Raw genomic sequence first — 14058 nt, forward strand, 5'->3', positions numbered from 1 at the left:
AGCAGTGCACACGGAGGCTCAGAGTCACTCAACATGTAGTTGTGGACATCTGCAGCCTCCTTCACACCAAGCTGCTCCTGGCTGGCCCGAGCACCATCTTCTTATCTGTCGCTCTCAAAGTCACCACTGCCCTCAACAACTTCTCCTCCGCATCCTTCCAGAGTGCCACTAGGGACACTGCTGACGTCTCTCAATCGTCTGCACAAAAGAGCCCTGCAAATACACCTACACCCACTCTGCAGTGGCACAATGGATGGCATCAGGTGTGGGTCTTCATAGTGATCCTCAGGAAAGGGCATTATTGCACAAACCAGACAAGATTTGCAAAGATGTGACAGTAGTGGTGACAATATATGTTATGTGAGTTGATCAGAAATTAAATATAAGTAAAAACCATGACAAACCCTCAAACACCCTTGTGCATCCCCTTCATGCTCACGACACGTTTGCCTTACGCTTCCTACTGCACATATGTGATGCATGCCCTGTGGCTGCAGCACAGGTAGTGGCAGGTTGAGTGAGGCTGACCATGAAAGAGATGCACGAGAGGGTGAGTATGAGATAGAACCATGAGATTGTATGAGGACTGGGTTGAGTGGTAGTGGTGGGTTGAGTACTGGCGAGGTGGGTAAGATGAGGATGAGCTTTGAGTGGGCGTGAGGCGTGATATGATAGAGTAGCGTTGGCAGTGCAGAAGGAGACGTGGGGTGGGGGCGGAGATGTGGCAGACGGAGTGTAGGGGAATGAGTAAGTGTACTCACTTCGGCTGACCTACTTAGTATGCACTGTATGCAGGTGTGTGATATGTTGGTGGTGCAGGTGACCTCCTCTGCCACCTCGAGCCAGGCCTTCTTGGTGGCAGAGGCAGGCCGCTTCCTCCCGCCCGCCGGTGGGGGGGGAGATCTCTGTCCTCCCCCTCCTCCTCACCCCATCAAATAAGAGCTGGAGTGAGGCACCATTAAACCTGGGAGCAGCCTTCCCCCTAGGCTGCTCCATGCTGTAATTTTGCCTATTTCTTGCAGCATCAGTCAGTGGACTGCCCCTTTAAATAGGGCTCCTCCAGCTGACAGACCTTGCTGCGCATGCGAAGTCCGCCCGCCGCGCAGCTTACCAGCGGGAAACCCGGAAGCACAGGTAAGTGGTTCCAGTTAGCCTGCGATTCCATGCAGAGCACCCCGATTTTACCAGGCACGTTACCCACCTGCCCAGTCGACCCCCGCTGCGAACCAACCACCCTAATATTGGGCCCACTAAGTACTAATTTGATTGAATTTTTTGAGGAGGTAACAAGGTGGGTCGATGAGGGTAGTGCATTTGATGTCATGTACGTGGATTTTAGCAAGGCTTTTGACAAGGTCCCACGTGGCTGACTGGTCAGAAAAGTACAAGCCCATGGGATCCAAGGGAGAGTGGCAAGTTGGATCCAAAATGGGCTCAGTGGCAGGAAGTAAAGGGTAATGGTTGACGGGTATTTTTGTGACTGGAAGGCTGTTTCCAGTGGGGTTCCGCAGGGCTCAGTACTAGGTCCCTTGCTTTTTGTGATATATATATTAATGATTTGGACTTAAATGTAGGGGGCATGATTAAGAAGTTGGCAGATGACACAAAAATTGGCCATGTGATTGATAGTGAGGAGGAAAGCTGTAGACTGCAGGAAGATATCAATGGACTGGTCAGATGGGCAGAAAAATGGCAAATGGAATTCAATCCGGAGAAGTGTGAGGTAATGCATTTGGGGAGGGCAAACAAAGCAAGGGAGCAAACAATAAATGGGAGGATACTGAGAGGTGTAGAGGAAGTGAGGGACCTTGGAGTGCATGTCCACAGATCCCTGAAGGTAGCAGGACAGGAAGAAAAGGTGGTTAAGAAGGCATATGAAATACTTTCCTTTATTAGCCAAGGCATAGAATATAAGAGCAGGGAAGTTATGCTGGAACTGTATAAAACACTGGTTAGGCCACAGCTTGAGTACTGTGTACAGTTCTGGTCACCACATTACAGGAAGGATGTAATTGCACTAGAGAGGGTGCAGAGGACTTTAATGAGGATTTTGCCAGGACTGGAGAATTTTAGCTATAAGAAAAGATTGGATAGGCAGGGGTTGTTTTCTTTGGAACAGAGAAGGCTGAGGGGAGATTTAATTGAGGTGTACAAAATTATGAGGGGCCTAGAGAGCGTGGATTGGGAGGACCTATTTCCCTTAGCAGAGAGGTCAATAACTAGGGGGCATAGATTTAAAGTGATTGGTAGAAGGATTAGAGGGGAGCTGAGGAAATATTTTTTCACCCAGAGGGTGGTGGGGGTCTGGAACTCACTGCCTGAAAGGGTAGTAGAGGCAGAAACCCTCAACTCATTTAAAAAGTACCTGGATGTGCACCTGAAGTGCCGTAACCTACAGGGCTACAGACCAAGTGCTGAAAAGTGGGATTAGGCTGGGTGGCTCATTTTCGGCCGGCGCAGACATGATGGGCCGAATGGCCGCCTTCTGTGCCGTAAATTTTCTATGATTCTTTCTAAGTACACAAAGGAGAGAATGACAAAAGAGAATATGAAAAGATTAGGAAAGAAGTCAAAAAAAATTAGGAAGACAGAGAAACTATGAAATTAAATTATCAAGAAATATAAAAATAGTAAAGTATTTTAGACACATAAATAACAAAAGAAACAAGATAAACTCACAGGTAATGACAGCAAAATGGCAGAAATATTAATAATTACTTTGCCTCAGTATTTACCAGGGAGACAAACATGGTGGGCATGACATTAGAGGAAGAAATTGTAAGAATTAATCCAATAACAGATATAATTTAGTACAATTATAATCAATAGTAGAAGTAGAATGAAATGTACAATGAATCTATGTATCCATAAATGTAAACTGTACTGTGTATTAATATAGTATGAACCATGTAACGTGCGTTTAATAAGAAAGTGCTGGTGGGCCGAGAAGGGTGCATGATTGTTATTGTAGTCAAGTTTGCAGTTAAAACCAAAAGAATGCTGACAACATTAAAAGTGGGAATTAGGAGACCTTGGGGAAATCACAGGCGCTAAGGGAGGATGTGCTGGAATAGCATAGTGTCTAAAAGACATGTAGGTAAAGGGATTGAAGGTTAATTAAATCAAGGAGTCACACAGGTTCAGGCCTCTCTATCTCGAGCCCCCGCAAGCTAGTGAATAGAAGTTTGTTTATACCAACGGTCCTGTGAAGGCTGGCAATGCAAACTCTAAGATAAGATACCGTTAAGTCTGTAACAGCAAGGCACAGATGGTACCAGGAGTTGCTTGGAATGTAACTTCTAAAAGGTGAGAGACAATGATTAATGGTAAGGCTGAGAGATGTGGATGAGATAGTGAACGGCCACATAGACTGAAAAAGGGTATAAGAAGAGACCTCAACGGCTGAGGAAGGCACGCAAGATTCTGGTGAGGAAGAAGAGAACTCTTCAGTCAACAGAACACAGTGAGAGAGAGAGAGAGAGAGAGACCGCGCCGCAGTCACTTGGAGGGATACTTCCAAGGTTTCAAGGAACAGACTGTGACTATTTCTCTTTGTTAAGTATCACTTTCTTTGTACTAATTGTGATGTGCTTAATAAATCTGTTTTGCCTTTAACCATAATACCAGTACTGTGGGGGTCTTGTTGTTGTCACGAACCAGTCCTTGGATTGGATTAAATTATAATCCTGAAAGTAGGGCTTTAAATCCTACAATTGGCGACCACGAAGGGACTATTTCTGACAACAGCCAAAACCTGGTATTACTGGATATAAGGTAATGGATGCGAGGGTTATCGCTTGATCACCGGTCAATCCTTGTGGAGGGTTAGTAATAACTAACGGATAGTGGCTCTCTAAAGTACACCGAGATGCCGAACGGGGATCTTTGGAAGAAGTATAGTACCCGGATAGAGACGAAGTGTAGTGGGACTGATGTACAGGTCTTATTGTTAGAATGCCTAGGTAAAGGCCTGGAAGTTATGTTGAAGGACGCCGTGGCGTTCACTGAACAGAAAATTACCGATAAAAAATGGAGGCAGGATATGGCGAGCCACTTGATCACTTACGCAGCCTCGTATTGTGTGGAACGAGATCGGGATATCATCCTACAGCAGCAGAACGAACTTGCCGAGTAAGATAGTCAGATTGACAGTCTAAAATACCAAGTCGCATTGGCGGCTGCAATCATGCAACATCAAAGTGTTAATGGTGTACATGGATCAGCATTACATAATTTAGAAGAAACACGATGCCAGCTAGAAACTGTAATGAAAGATAATACTCGCCTCACTAAAAACTTAGAGGATGCAAGAGGTTCTTGCGAGAAGCCTTTCAGCGCCCCCTTAAATGCCATGCCAGACTTAGCCAGTTAGAAAAACAACTGAGCGTGCAACATGCAGTGGTAACGACAATGACCCTGGGGAACCCTGACGTGGATTATGGTCAAGAAAGAAATGAGTATAGTGAGAATTTATATCCCCCTCTGCCGCCCCTCCCTGCACTAGATCCCCCGCCCCATGTGAATCATGAGGAGAAACCAGTTTCCGTCGCCCAAATTGAGGGGAAAGTCCCTGGCGAAGACAAGGCCCCAATTGATTCCCCAAGTGCAGAAAATCCGGTGAGCGTTATTATCAGAACTCAGGATGGACTGCATCCGCACATCTCAAAAGACGTTAGGGAAGAGATAGTAGAGGCACTATTACATATGAATAAAAATTCATTAGAAAAGGAAGTAGTGCCAGAAGGCTGGCAGACAGCTAATGTGATTCCTTTTTTAAAAAGGGAGATAGAACAAGTCCAGGGAACTTTAGACCAGTTAGCCTAATGTCGGTGTTAGGAAAGCTAATGGAATCACAGGTGTAATAGAAAAACATCTAGAAGTCGAAAATATACGAAAAAATAGACAGCACGGATTTTTATTATTCGTTCATGGGATGTGGGCGTTGCTGGCGAGGCCAGCATTTATTGCCCTCGAGAAGGTGGTGGTGAGCCGCCTTCTTGAACCGCTGCAGTCCGTGTGGTGAAGGTTCTCCCACAGTGCTGTTAGGAAGGGAGTTCCAGGATTTTGACCCAGCGACAATGAAGGAACGGCGATATATTTCCAAGTCGGGATGGTGTGTGATTTGGAGTGGAACGTGCAGGTGGGAGTTGTTCCCATGTGCCTGCTGTCCTTGTCCTTCTAGGTGGTAGAGGTCGCGGGTTTGGAAGGTGCTGTCAAAGAAGCCTTGGCGAGTTGCTGCAGTGCATCCTGTGGATGGTACACACTGCAGCCACTGTGCACCGGTGGTGAAGGGAGTGAATGTTTAGGGTGGTGGATGGGGTGCCAATCAAGCAGGCTGCTTTGTCCTGGATGGTGTCGAGCTTCTTGAGTGTTGTTGGAGCTGCACTCATCCAGGCAAGTGGAGAGTATTCCATCACACTCCTGATTTGTGCCTTGTAGATGGTGGAAAGGCTTTGGGGAGTCAGGAGGTGAGTCACTCGCCACAGAATACCCAGCCTCTGACCTGCTCTTGTAGCCACAGTATTTATGTGGCTGGTCCAGTTAAGTTTCTGATCAATGGTGACCCCCAGGATGTTGATGGTGGGGGATTTGGTGATAGTAATGCACTTGAATGTCAAGGGGAGGTGGTTAGACTCTCTCTTGTTGGAGATGCTCATTGCCTGGCACTTGTCTGGCACGAATGTTACTTGCCACTTATGAGCCCAAGCCTGGATGTTGTCCAGGTCTTGCTGCATGCGGGCTCGGACTGCTTCATTACTTGAGGGGTTGCGAATGGAACTGAACACTGTGCAATCATCAGCGAACATCCCCATTTCTGACCTTATGATGGAGGGAAGGTCATTGATGAAGCAGCTGAAAATGGTTTGGCCTAGGACACTGCCTTGAGGAACTCCTGCATCAATGTCCTGGGGCTGAGATGATTGGCCTCCAACAACTACTACCATCTTCCTTTGTGCTAGGTATGACTCCAGCCACTGGAGAGTTTTCCCCCTGATTCCCATTGACTTCAATTTTCCTGGGGCTCCTTGGTGCCACACTTGGTCAAATGCTGCCTTGATGTCAAGGACAGTCACTCTCACCTCACCTCTGGAATTCAGCTCTTTTGTCCATGTTTGGACCAAGGCTGTAATGAGGTCTGGAGCCGAGTGGTCCTGGCGGAACCCAAACTGAGCATTGGTGAGCAGGTTATTGGTGAGTAAGTGCCGCTTGATTGCACTGTCGACGACACCTTCCATCACTTTGCTGATGATTGAGAGGAGACTGATGGGGTGGTAATTGGCCGGATTGGATTTGTCTTGCTTTTTGTGGACAGGACATACCTGGGCAATTTTCCACATTGTCGGGTAGATGCCAATATTGTAGCTATACTGGAGCAGCTTGGCTAGAGGCGCAGCTAGTTCTGGAGCACAAGTCTTCAGCATTACAGCCGGGATGTTGTCGGGGCCCATAGCTTTTGTTGTATCCAGTGCACTCAGCCATTTCTTGATATCACGTGGAGTGAATCAAACTGGCTGAAGACTGGCTTCTATGATGGTGGGGATAGCGGGAGGAGGCAGAGATGGGTCGTCCACTCGGCACTTCTGGCTGAAGATGGTTGCAAACGTTTCAGCCTTGTCTTTTGCACTCATGTGCTGGACTCCGCCATCATTGAGGATGGGGATGTTTGCAGAGCCTCCTCCTCCCATTAGTTGTTTAATTGTCCACCACCATTCACGACTGGATGTGGCAGGACTGCAGAGCTTTGATCTGATCCGTTGGTTGTGGAATTGCTTAGCTCTGTCTATAGCATGTTGCAAAAGGAAAGTCATGCTTGGCCAATCTTATTGAATTCTTTGAAGAAGTAACAGAAAGAGTAGACAAAGGTAATGTCGTAGAGGTAATATATTTTGATTTTTATAAGGCCTTTGATAAGGTACCACATAATCGACTCATGACTAAGTTCAGAGCATGTGGAGTCAGGGGACAAGATAGCAAGCTGGCTACAAAACAGAAAAGAGAGAGTAGACGTTAAAGGCTGTTACTCAGACTGTCAAAAGGTGGGAAATGGTGTACCACATGGATCGGTGCTGGGACCACTATTGTTCACCATTTCCATAAACGATTTGGACTCGGGAATCAGAAGTACAATTTCAAAATTTGCGGACGACCAAATTGTGGGGTGTAGTTAATACAAAGGAAAAATGTATCAAAATACAAGAGGACATTAATAAACTTGCAGAATGGGCCTGTAATTGGCAAATCAATTTCAATATAGAGAAGAGTGGGAATTACATTTTGGTAGGAAGTATAAGGAGGCCACATACTCCGTGGAGAATAAGAGCCTAAATAGGGTACAGAAGCAGAGGGATCTGGGGGTATAGGTACACAAATCACTAAAAGTAGCAACACAGATTAATAAGGCCATAAAAAAGTAAACAAAGCACTGGGGTTAATGTCTCGAGAGATAGAATTGAAAAGCAGAGAAGTTATGTTAAACTTGTATAGAACCTTGGTTCGACCACATTTGGAATACTGTGAACAGTTCTGGTCTCCATTTTATAAAAATTTATTGAGGCACTGGAGAAGGAGCAAAAAAGATTTACTAGGATGATACCAAGACTGAGAGGTTATACCCATCATGAAAGATTGAACAGGCTGGGGCTCTTTTCTCTAGAAAAGAGAAGACTGAGGGGTGACCTGATAGAGGCCTTTAAGATTATGAAAGGGTTTGATAGGGTGGACGTAAAGAAGATGTTTCCACTTGCGGGGGAGACCAGAACTAGGGGCCATAAATATAAGATAGTCAGTAATAAATCCATTAGGGAATTCAGAAGAAACTTCTTTACCCAGAGAGTGGTTAGAATGTGGAATGCGCTACCAGGAGGAGTAGTTGAGGCAAATAGCATAGATGCATTTAAGGTGAAAGAAATAGAAGTATATGCTGATAGGGTTAGATGATGTGGAGATGCCGGTGATGGACTGGGGTTGACAATTGTAAACAATTTTACAACACCAAGTTATAGTCCAGCAATTTTATTTTAAATTCACAAGCTTTCGGAGGCTTCCTCCTTCCTCAGGTGAACGAAATGAAATCCCGTTTCATTTCGTTCACCTGAGGAAGGAGGAAGCCTCCGAAAGCTTGTGAATTTAAAATAAAATTGCTGGACTATAACTTGGTGTTGTAAAATTGTTTACAAGGGTTAGATGAAGTAGAGAGGGAGGTGGCGGCTTATGTGGAGTGTAAACACTGGCACGGACCTGTTGGGCCGAATGGCCTGTTTCTATGCTGTGCATGCTACGTCATTCTATGTAATATATGTAAGCAGGTCGAGCCTTACGGTGCATTCATACTGCAAGTTTGGTTGAAACATACGAATTAAGAACAGGAGCAGACCATTTGGCCCCTCGAGCCTGCTCTGCAATTTGATAAGATCATGGTTGATCTGATTGTGACCTCAACCCTACTTTCCCATCTACCTACTATAACCTTTGACTCCCTTGTTAAATCAGGAATCTATGTAACTCAGCCTTAAAAATATTCAATGACCTGCCTCCACCGCTCTCTGGGGTAGGGAGTTCCAGTCTCACGACCCTCTGAGAAAAAATTTCTCCTCATCTTCGTCTTAAATGGGAGACCTCTTATTTTTAAACTGTGGCCCCTAGTTCTAGTCTCTCCCACAAGAGGAAACATCCTCTCAGCATCTACCCCTTCTAGTCCCCTCAGGATCTTATATGTTTCAATAAGATCACCTCTCATTCTTCTAAACTCCAGTGTATACAGGCCCAATTTGTCCAACCTTTCCTCATAAGATAACCCCCTCATCCCAGGAATCAGTTGAGTGAACCTTCACTGAACCGCCTCTAAGGCAATTATGTCCTTTCTTAAATAAGGAGATCAAAACTGCACACAGTATTCTAGATGTGGTCCCACCAATGCCCTGTATAACTGTAGCAAAACATCTCTACTTTTATATTCCATTCCCCTTGCAATAAATGACAAAATTTCATTTGCCTTCCTAATCACTTACTGTACCTGCATACTAACTTTTTGTGATTCATGTACTAGGACACCCAGATCCCTCTGTACCTCAGAGTTCTGCAATCTCTTTCCATTTAAATAATATACTGCTTTTCTATTCCTCCTGCCAAAGTGGACAAGTTCACATTTTCCCACATTATACTCCATCTGCCAAATTTTTGCCCACTCACTTAACCTATCTATATCCCTTTGGAGACTCCTTATGTCCTCTTCACAATTTACTTTCCTACCTACCTTTGTGTCATCAGCAAATTTCGCAACCATACATTCGGTCCCTTCATCCAAGTCATTGATATAGATTGTAAATAGTTGAGGCCCAAGCACTGATCCCTGTGGCACTCCACTCATTGCATCTTGCCAACCTAAAAATTATCCATTTATGCCTATGCTCTGTTTCCTGTTGGCTAACCAATCCTTTATCCATGCTGATATGTTATCCCCTACACCATGAGCTCTTATTTTATGTAATAGCCTTTGATGTAGCACCTTGTCAAATTTCCAGCACCTTCTGGAAATCCAAGTACACCACATCCACAGGATCCCCTTTATCCACGTTGCTTGTTACTTTCTCAAAGAACTCTAATAAATTAGTCAAACACAATTTCCCTTTCACAAAGCCGTGTTAACTCTGCCTGATTGCTTTGAGATTTTCTAAGTGCCCTGCTAAAACCTCCTTAATAATAGATTCTAGCATTTTCCCTATGACAGATGTTAAGCTAACTGGCCTGTAGTTTCCTGCTTTCTGTCTCCCTCCTTTCTTGAATAGAAGAGTACATTCGCTATTTTCCAAGCTGATGGGACCCTTCCAGAATCTAGGGAATTTTGGAAAATGAATACCAATGCATCAACTATCTCTGCAGCCACTTCTTTTAAGAGCCTAGGATGAAGTCCGTCAGGACCTGGGGACTTGTCAGCTTTTAGTTCTAATATTTTTTTCAGAACTCTTTCCCTGGTGATTGTAAATGTTTTAAGTTCCTCCCTCCCTTTCACCTCTTGATTCACAATTATTTCTGGCATGTTACTTGTATCCTCGACAGTGAAGATGGACGCAAAATATCTGTTCAATTCATCCATTTCCTTATTCTCCATTATTAATTCCCCAGACTCACTCTCTAGAGGACCAACGCTCACTTTACTTACTCTTTTCCTTTTTAAATACCTGTAGAAACTCCTACTATCTCTTTTTATATTTCTAGCTAGCTTTCTCTTGTACTCTAATTTCTCCAACATATCAAAATTTGCAGATGATACAAAGATGGGAGGGAAAGTAGAGTGTGAGGAGGACATAAAAAACCTGCAAGGGGATATAGACAGGCTGTGTGAGTGGGCGGAGATTTGGCAGATGCAATATAATATTGGAAAATGTGAGGTTATGCACTTTGGCAGGAAAAATCAGAGAGCAAGTTATTTTCTTAATGGCGAGAGACTGGAAAGTACTGCAGTACAAAGGGATCTGGGGGTCCTAGTGCAAGAAAATCAAAAAGTTGGTATGCAGGTGCAGCAGGTGATCAAGAAAGCCAACGGAATGTTGGCTTTTATTGCTAGGGGGATAGAATATAAAAACAAGGAGGTATTGCTGCAGTTATATAAGGTATTGGTGAGACCGCACCTGGAATACTGCATACAGTTTTGGTCTCCATACTTAAGAAAAGACATACTTGCTCTCGAGGCAGTACAAAGAAGGTTCACTCGGTTAATCCCGGGGATGAGGGGGCGGACATATGAGGAGAGGTTGAGTAGATTGGGACTCTACTCATTGGAGTTCAGAAGAATGAGAGGCGATCTTATTGAAACATATAAGATTGTGAAGGGTCTTGATCGGGTGGATGCGGTAAGGATGTTCCCAAAGATGGGTGAAACTAGAACTAGGGGGCATAATCTTAGAATAAGGGGCTGCTCTTTCAAAACTGAGATGAGGAGAAACTTCTTCACTCAGAGGGTGGTAGGTCTGTGGAATTTGCTGCCCCAGGAAGCTGTGGAAGCTACATCATTAGATAAATTTAAAACAGAAATAGACAGTTTCCTAGAAGTAAAGGGAATTAGGGGTTATGGGGAGCGGGCAGGAAATTGGACATGAAGCTGAGTTCGGATCGGTCAATGCCCTGTGGGTGGCGGAGAGGGCCCAGGGGCTATGTGGCCAGGTCCTGCTCCGACTTCTTGTGTTCTTTAGATTTGTGGTTGGGATCAGATCAGCCAGGATCTTATTGAATGGCGGAGCAGGCTCGAGGGGCCGATTGGCCTACTCCTGCTCCAATTTCTTATGTTCTTATGTTCTCCCTCCTTATTATTCTTTTAGTCATTCTTTGCTGCTTTTTATATTCTGTCCAATCTTCTGGAAGGGTCCCATCAGCTAGGAAAATAGCGAATGTACTCTTCTATTCAAGAAAGGAGGGAGACAGAATTGCCACTAATCTTTGCGGAATTGTAAGCTTTTGCTTTCAATTTGATACTATCTTTAACTTCCTTAGTTAACCACGGATGGTCCGTCCTTCCCCTGGAGTCTTTCTTTCTCACTGGAATGTACCTTTGCTGAGTGTTATGAAATATCTCATTAAATGTCTGCCACTGCATCTCTACTGACCTATCCCTTAACCTAATTTCCCAGTTCACTTTAGCCAGCTCTGTCTTCATGCCCTCATAATTGCCCTTATTTAAGTTTAAAACACTAGTCTTAGACTCTTCTCTCCCTCAAACTGAATGCGAAATTCAATCATATTGTGATCACTGCTACCTAGAGGCTCCTTTACAATGAGGTCATTAATTAATCTTGTCTCATTACACATTACCAGATCTAGAATAGCCTGCTCTCTAGCTGGCTCTAGAACATGCTGCTCTAAGAAACTGTCCTGAAAGCACTCTATGAACTCATCTTCCAGGCTACCTTTGCCAATCAGATTCTTCCAATCTATATGTAGATTAATTTAGAATTAAATGATAAATTTGGAGTCTAAATCACGCATTAAGGCCTAAACTGACTCTGAAGCAAAGCAAAGCAAATCAACAACTTGCATTTATATAGCACATTTAATCTAGAAAAAGTCCCAAGGTGCTTTAAAGTGAGACTACCTCCTCTCAGAAATCTCTTTCCTCTTCGCTCTGGACTCAGGCTCCATTTACACTCTGCATCAACATTACAGTTATAGTGTGAAGGCACCCTAAATTATTGCCTTCCTCTTGTGTTTTCTGCAGCTCACAATCAAATAGCGGAAACATCTCATCAGCCAGTATCTGACATTGACAAATGTTGTCATGCTAAACAATATTTCATTAAAAATGTTTCATTGTAAAACGATCACTTTCACATTGAACGTTCAAGTCTATTTACCGAGCAGGAGCAGTATACGCCCTCAGTTCAGTGCCCGTCCAGGTGGGTATCCCAGTGACTAGGGCAAGAAATATGCAGAGAACTTGCAGCCTCAATCCACAGAGGACGTTTTATCTCTTGACGCTTAGTGTATTGGCCATCTCCTGATCTGAAGAACATGGATTTTTGTGTAGACAACAGTCAAGCATGCTGCCAAGAAGGTAAAAAGAGACTACTTGTGCAGTTCAGAAGAGGGCCTTATATTCAACTAAAGGCGGGGGCAAATCTGGAGGTGGCAATGTAATGATGAACATTTCTTAAAGGGTGGCGATTTCAACTCAAGGTGATAATGGTAGTTTCCATCAGTGAGAACTAAATATATGAAGAATCACTAATGTGCTGACTCCAGTGTGTTCCCATCGCTTTAAAAACTTTACTAAATTTTTGTGATATGTAGCAATTACTCCTGTCATATAACTTGTGTTGCATTAGATTAAAAGTGAAAATTAAGTGTAGTACAGTACCTCCGTTTCTCATCTTCAGATGTCGATTCTTCTGGCCTATCCACCGCAAATCACAAAACACATGGAGGGGAAAAACAAAGTGGCGTGAGTTTCCAATAGCAGGGAACTTTCATCTCAAATGGACAGCAATACAGACATTGCATTTACCACAATTATACGACTATGGCAATGTAGGATTGTCAAGTTCAGGTCTACATAAAACTACAAAATCCAGCTGTTACTTTGAAATTTTTCAGCTCAGTGCAAATCCTGAATAGAGTATGGTGGAGTGGACTGACCCACTGTAGTTTCTGGAGTTTGCCTAATGTCAATATTTATGGTGCACTGCTGAGCGCCTCCGATTGAGAGATTCCCCTTTGGGATACGGGAACTAGCTGCAGCTGCAGGATTTAAGACCCCTCTGGAGCAATGCTGTCTTAGCAAAAGCATGAAAATGTTTGTACTTAAGAATGTCAGTGAGGTGTACAAGGTCTACAGGAGAGCAGAGAGCCCCAAGATTCAGGGATGAAGCTGTAGAAGGGGTTCTGCATGAGGTTAGGCTGAGGAAGGAGGCACGGGAGTAATGGCATCAGGCGGCCAGGGTAGTGCCAACTCCTACACCCCTCGCACAGCAGCTCAGTGCCAGAAAATGTTTAATGACCTTACCAGGGCAGAGAAGGCAATTTTCAAGAATGCTTGCAGCGACCTCCCCCTCACTTGTGTTAAAGTGCTCGAGTTGCTGACCATCACTGTCCAGTGTGCTGCCATTTACACCATCAGCCTTCACCTGGGAGTGTTCCTTCGCTCACAGTCTCACATTGAATGTAATTGTCTGGTGCATGTAATGGTCATTCCCTGCCCACTGCAGGCTGCATGTTGACACTTTTACTGCCTCTCAGTACCCAAATGTAATTCTCACTTTTTGCATTATATTTAAAGAGCACAGCCCTTGGCGATTGGCAACAGCTGATTGGCCCCCAAACACAAGACCTATCGCCCCTATAAGGAGGGAGCTTTGCAGACTCTGAGGGAGGGAGATGAGAGGCAGTCCAAGCCTGGAAATAGAATAGAATCATAGAATCATAGAAGTTTACAACATGGAAACAGGCCCTTCGGCCCAACATGTCCATGTCGCCCAGTTTATACCACTAAGCTAATCCCAATTGCCTGCACTTGGCCCATATCCCTCGATACCCATCTTACCCATGTAACTGTCCAAATGCTTTTTAAAA

At 44.3% G+C, this 14058-nt stretch overlaps 1 long non-coding RNA gene across 1 annotated transcript in view; it reads right to left on the bottom strand.

Annotated features, from left to right (window-relative positions):
* The window catches only part of LOC137341808 (uncharacterized), a 33028-nt gene extending 20140 nt beyond the window's left edge, over positions 1-12888 (bottom strand). Inside the window, exon 1 of the long non-coding RNA XR_010967120.1 lies at positions 12848-12888. This is a non-coding gene — a long non-coding RNA (uncharacterized lncRNA). The remainder of the gene's footprint in view (positions 1-12847) is intronic.
* Between the last annotated feature and the right edge of the window lie 1170 nt (positions 12889-14058).

This window comes from Heptranchias perlo, chromosome 24, assembly GCF_035084215.1.
Source record: "Heptranchias perlo isolate sHepPer1 chromosome 24, sHepPer1.hap1, whole genome shotgun sequence".
NCBI classification, from domain to species: domain Eukaryota; kingdom Metazoa; phylum Chordata; class Chondrichthyes; order Hexanchiformes; family Hexanchidae; genus Heptranchias; species Heptranchias perlo.